The sequence below is a fragment of the Rhinolophus sinicus genome, chromosome 12 (genome assembly GCF_057876585.1).
Source record: "Rhinolophus sinicus isolate RSI-liver-muscle chromosome 12, RSI-T2T, whole genome shotgun sequence".
Taxonomy (NCBI): domain Eukaryota; kingdom Metazoa; phylum Chordata; class Mammalia; order Chiroptera; family Rhinolophidae; genus Rhinolophus; species Rhinolophus sinicus.
This window is the reverse complement of record NC_142512.1, coordinates 14,152,866-14,159,277: the sequence shown is the minus strand read 5'-3', so window position 1 is coordinate 14,159,277 and position 6,412 is coordinate 14,152,866. Positions and strand designations below refer to the sequence as shown.

The 6,412-nt window shown below is 39.3% G+C and overlaps 1 pseudogene; it reads left to right on the top strand.

Annotated features, from left to right (window-relative positions):
- The first annotated feature begins 4,124 nt into the window (after positions 1-4,124).
- On the top strand, positions 4,125-4,971 carry LOC109454426 (RNA-binding protein PNO1 pseudogene; annotated as a pseudogene).
- The last annotated feature ends 1,441 nt before the right edge of the window (positions 4,972-6,412 follow it).

Here is a 6,412-nt window from a genome sequence, read left to right as displayed (position 1 = left end):
GGTGGGGTGGGATGAGGTCAGAAGCCAATGAAGAAGTGGGAGGATCACAAGACAACTACCAGATTTCCACTACTTTGGGTTACTGGGTGACTGGTGATGCTAATCATGGAAGAGAGAACACAGGAAACAAAAATTTGGGGTTGATGAATTGAATGAGTTTGGTCTTGCTTTTTGAGTTTGAGGGGCCTATGGACCATCCAGGAGGACATGATTTCTTATCTTCAACAAATTCCTCTTTCAGGTCCCAACTTAAATATAATTTCATTATCCTTCCACTATGCTCACACTAGATTAAGTCTCTTGCCTCACGCTGACAAAACAGCTTATACTCCTTTGTGGCACTCATCATAGTTGTAATATTAATAATTTATCCAGTATTTCTCCTCTGCCATCACACTATAAACTGTATGAAGTCAGAGATTGATTGACTGGGTTCCATGTCTTGTTTGTCCCCACCACTGTATACCCAGTACCTAGCACGGTTCCTGACACAGCAAATATTAACTGAATGAAAGAATCAATGTCCTGAAGGTCAATGGACACACAAGTATGTGACCTAGGAGAGGTCTGGGCTAGAGAGGTGGATGTGGGAATCATCAGCATATTAATCATAGTTAAGGCTATAAGAGAAAATTAAATCTCTGAAAGAGAAGTGTAGACTGACAAATAAATTAGGTCCAAAATGGAACTTTCAACTGCACCAGTATTTAAAGGGCTATCAAAAGAAGAGTTGCCTTCAAAAGTATCTGAGAAGGAACAGCAGTAACTAAGGTGACAGCAATGATAAAGAGACTATTAGCAGTGATTATGATAGGAGAAGGGAGAGTTACAGAAATTAAGTGGGGCAGATTATTAAGAGTACTAGCTGTTAGACTGAAGAGTTTGGATTTGTACTCTTAAACAATAGGAGTGATGAATTTTGTTTTAGAAATTATACTATCACCAACTTCCAAGCCTCTGGCACCAACAGTCTTCTCAGGTTTGACTTTTCCTCTTCTTTATCTGCTCTAGTTATTCATTCAGACAAAGGATGGGAGTGGGAAAAGGGGAAACAGCATTTCACACAGGGGAATGGCATCTACAGAAGGCCCAGAGAGGGCAGTACAATGCATTTAAAGTACTAAAAGATCTAACAAGATGATTAGAAGTGACTTAAAGAGGAAACATAGCTGGATGGGTTGGTTTGAGCCCAAGCTTGGAGGGCCTAAAACATATTTAGTTTAGACTGTCTGCTGACAGCAGTGGGAGCCATTACAGGATTTTCAGTCGACTTGCCTTTTAGTAAGATTACTCTAGCTGAAGTATAAGTGATGTGTAACAGAATACCCCAGTTTGCCTTAGGATTTCTAAATAGAGAGACTGGGAGAAAGACAGAAAGATGGATATATCGATTGATGGGTGGTTAGATAGATACTGAAAGTGGGGATTAAATGAAAATTTACATACTGAATGTTGATACTTGCCCCAGACTTCTTCACATAGCTCTGAGAATACCTACAGCCAGATTTATACTCTCCACGTGGGAGTTTGGAAGAGCCTTCGGTGAGAAATCTAATCAGACAAGAAAAAAGATTTAATGATACTAAAAGCAAGGGCTCCTCAAGGAAATGGCCTAGTGAATCACCCTACAGTAAAGTCCATAGTTAATATGCCACTTTACCACACACACACACACACACACACACACACGCACACAATTTTCCAATTAGTACTTTAGTGTCCCAATGTTAAATATGAGCAGACAACTGAGGATTACCAGACATTTGAGGAAAGCCTCCAAAATGAAAGACGGAGGCCAAAACAAGTAGAAAAGGGTGGGGGGGGGGGGGAGGAAATGCTCAGAAGAAAGACTATGTAAGATGAAAAACATTTTTAAAAAACTATCATGAATATCCTTAGTGAGATAAGAAAACAACATATATTCATGAAACAAAAACAGAATGCTTTAAAAATGCAGAGAACCAACAAGAGCTCTCAGAAATTAAAAATATGAAAGTAGAAATAAAAATTCAATAGAAGGGTTGGAAAATAAAATTAAAGAAATCTCCCAGACAGTAGAGCAGAAAATGCAGAAGATAGGAAAAAAGGAAAGAAAACTAAAGACTAGTTCAGGGGACTCAACATCTGAATAAGAAAAGTTTTGAGATTATAGAAATAATGGAGAAGAGGAAATCATCCAAAAAGTAATAATTCAAAAAATGTTTCCATAACCAAAGAACACATGTTTCCAGTTTGAGAAGGCCTACAGAAAGACATTTCTATGTAAAATTTCAGAATGTTAGGATAAAGAGAAGATCCTAAAAGCTTTGGTTGGGGGAAAAGGGAAGGGAAACAAAGATAGGCTTCAAAGGATTCAGAATAAGAACGGTTTCAGGCTTCTTAACAGCAATTCCAGAAGTTTAAACACGATGGAGAAATGCCTTCAACATTCTTAGGGTAAATTGTTTCCAACCTAGTATTCAATACCCAGCCACACTGTCAATTAAGTGCAACAGTAGAACAAAGACACTTTCAGGCTTTAAAAGTCTCAACAAATTTACCTCCCAGGCCTCCTTTCTCAAGAAGCTCCATCAAAATCAACCAAGAAAGATAAAGCTGAAGACATAGATTCCAGGAAACAGGATTATCAACATGAGAGAGGCAAAAAGATGTGAAGGGAGATTCCAGTAGTGCCTCCTAAATTTCAGGCTCTGGAAAGTTCTTCAAACAAAATAAATCAAATTCCTATGTGTTTATATACCCTTAGAAGAGATTAATACAACTACAGGAGAATTTTGAGATAAATTAGAATACACAGAAAACTAAGCAAACAAAAAAGACAAGGCAAGTATTAATTCCAGGGAAAACAAAAATGGCGCAGAAAACAACTATAATTATCCACGTGGCTCCAACTGTAAAAAGCATTTGCATAATCATAATGATGTAAACACTAAACACAGATCCAACAAGATTATAATATAATATTGGAAAGATGGGAGGATGGAAGTGGGTGATGGGAGGTTGGAAAAGAGAGTTAGCAGTGGGAAGTCAATAGCTAATGCCTAAAACAGAAACATCAAGAAGTAGCAATATTCACATGCTATTCTGAGTTTGGATTATGAAGGTGAATACAATACAAAACAACTGTTTAAAAACTCAATTGAAAATTATTGTCTTTGAAGAGTGAGGGGAGTTAGAAGACTACTGTTGTTTTTATATAAGCCTTATAGAACTATCTGACTCTTTAAATAATATAATGTATTTCTTGATTTGAAAAAAAACTAACCCATAAAAGGGGGGCATGTTACAGAAGGAGGCTGGGAGATTAGTTAGGAGGCTGTGGCAACTTTCAGAGACGTGATAGTGGAAGTGGGGATAGGGCAACGTGGACAGACGTGAGAGATATTTTAATTGAATTTTCTCTATTCTCCCTTTAAAAAGCCCTCACCCTAAATGCCCTTCCCTCTGTTCTCCCTGCAATGGCCAGAACCCAGGCCTTATCACCCCATACCAATCAGTCCCTACATGTAACAGAATCACATTATAAGAGGTGAATGAAGTGATGAGTGGGCCAGAGCCCAAGGGGTGGCTGCAAAATGGAGTGATGTTGGAGTGCAAAGACATCATACTGTGAAAACTGGTAAACTCTGGGGCCAAGGTGAGACAAGAACACAAAAAGTGTAAACTCTGAAAAGCAAAGACAAAACAAGATGGGAGCAAGATACATTTTGGAAATATAGTTTCCAAGTTTAGACACTTTTTTTCAGCATTAATATTTAATTTTATTCCTCCCTTCTTTTTTTTTTAAAGAAGTAATACATGGGCATTGCACAAAATTCAGAAGGTTCAAAGTGGTATGTGGGCAAAGTAGTCTCCTTCCTTCTGTTCCCTGGCCACCCAGTTCCTCCCCAGAGGCAACTTACACTCTCTACTTATTTATGCACCCTTCCAGAAATAATCCATTCTGCATTAAAATTTAAGTTTAAAAAGCTCCATCACTAGATAAATTGATCATGTTTAAAAGATATTAATCCCTGCCAGATTGAGATGAGTCAAGGATGAGACTGGATTCTTCTGGCTCTGTGGAAGCAGCTGACCAGCTTCACGATTTCTTGATCAAGATTGTCCTAGGGAGATTCCTGGGGATGGCGACCGAAATGGAGGCCCAGAGCGCCAGGGCCGATCACCCAGGTGACCCTCAAAGGTGGCCAGTGGGCTAGGAAATGGCCAGTTGAGGAGCTCTCCGTGGCGGGGGAGGATGGAGATGCGGGCTGCATGGACACGAGGAGGCCCGGCCTGTGAATAGGACCGTCTTCCTGCCCCTCTTCCAGGAGATTACTGGATGGTAAAGAAGACGCAAGGAAAATTCCAGTCCCAACTAATAGATGCACACCATTAATAGAAAACTGGGCGAAGCTATTTACTCTTGTTGTAGAACATTTGGGACTTCGGATGCGCTCTAACTTGAAATCGAGTAATGTAGAAATCAGGACTTGTACAGAAACCAAGGATGTTAGTGCTCTGACAAAAGCAGCTGATTTTGTGAAAGGCTTTATTTTTGCATTTCAGGTCAAGAACACACTTAGGTTGGATGACCTCTTCTCAGAGTCTTTTGAAATTACAAGTGCGAAGCCCCTAAAGGGAGACCACCTGTCATGGGCAGTAAGAAGAATCGCTGGCAAAGGGAGCAAAAACAAATTCACCATAGAGAATGTGACACAGACTGGGATAGTTTTGGCTGATGGGAAAGTTCACATCCTTAGCTCTTTCCAAAACATTAAGATGGCAAGAACTGCCATCTTAAACCTTACTCTGGGAAATCGTCCATCAAAGGTTTATGGCAGTATTCGAGCCATGGCTAGCAGAGCAGCAGATTAATTCTGATTTCAAATCAGACTTTTTATCTTGTCCTTAGACTCTAGAGAAAAAGACCTTACCCTCTACCAATGGTCACAAGAAACCATGTAAAGAATTTTTCAGTCACTGTAAGCCTCACTCCCTTCTTCAGTTCCCAGCCAGAAGCATAAACAGAAACAAAAAGTTTGATAATAATCGCACTCAACAGCTTTGAGCATAGTTTCAACATCAAAATTTAGTACCGTTGTTATACTCAAACATTAATACAATTTAGCTTTTTTTCTTCATTTTAAATCATATGTAGCAGATTTCCAGTTTCTAATTCTCTCATTTGGAGGGAAAATTCTTATTTAAATAGTTCTGTATGAATTCATGTTATTTGTAACTTTTTATAAATTTGTAAACATTTCTTTTTTTCTTTTTAAGATTTTATTGGGGAAGGGGAACAGGACTTTATTGGAGAACAGTGTATACTTCCAGGCCTTTTTCCCAAGTCAAGTTGTTGTCCTTTCAGTCTTAGTTGTGGAGGGCGCAGCTCAGCTCCAGGTCCAGTTGCCGTTTTCTAGTTGCAGGGGGCACAGCCCACCATCCCTTGCAGGACTCGAGGAATTGAACTGGCAACCTTGTGGTTGAGAGCCCACTGGCCCATGTGGAAATCGAACCGGCAGCCTTCGGAGTTAGGAGCATGGAGCTCTAAACGCCTGAGCCACCTAGCCAGCCCTGTAAACATTTCTCTGAGTTGTAATTAAGGAATTCTCAGGGGAGGAAAAAAAAACAAAAAAAGATTGTCCTAAAAGCCCATCTTCAGCAAACAAGTTTTAAGGGCCAAAATTTGGCATTAGTCTAGAAAACTTGGGACCCTGAAGTGTTCTGTTTGGCTGAATCTTTTTTTTGTTGTTGTTATTGTTTTAATATGGATCTTCAACTCTCTAGACTTTCATAGATCCTGTTTCTTACAATTTACACATTTATGTTGCCTGCTTGTCCCCTTTCAGTGTTTAAATTATGATCGTTTAACAAATGGCTCATCGACAAAGGGAATAATATGCCACTATTGAAAGTGATGACAGATGTATGTTTAATGGCATGGGAAGGAAAATGCTTCTAATATATTAAATGAGAAAAACAGGTTGCAAAGGAGTATGGTCTCATAAATCCCTACACACTTAACTAATTATATGTATATATGTACATTGAAAAAAATCTCAAGAATTGATACCAAAGGGTTAATATACTTATGTAAGTCAGGCTATGGCTTCTATTTTTATTTTATATGTACACTCCAATTGTTCTACAAGAAATCTGCATTACCTGAGTAATAAAATGTTAGGAAAGTGGGAAATGAGCCTGTTCCCCTCCTTGTCTCCATGTGGTCCTAAAGGTTTGATTTGGTTTTGCTGAACTGAAAACAAAGGCTTTGTGACTTTTAAAAAAGAAAGCACTAGCTAGCTGAGCTGTTTTTCAAAAAGTTGGGGCAAGTGGTCCTTCCCAGGGCCCTCAAAATGTTGCCACCAGGTGGCAGCCTGCTCCCTCTGTTGAATTGGTGGGCCTGCCTGAGTCTCGGATCCTGCACAGC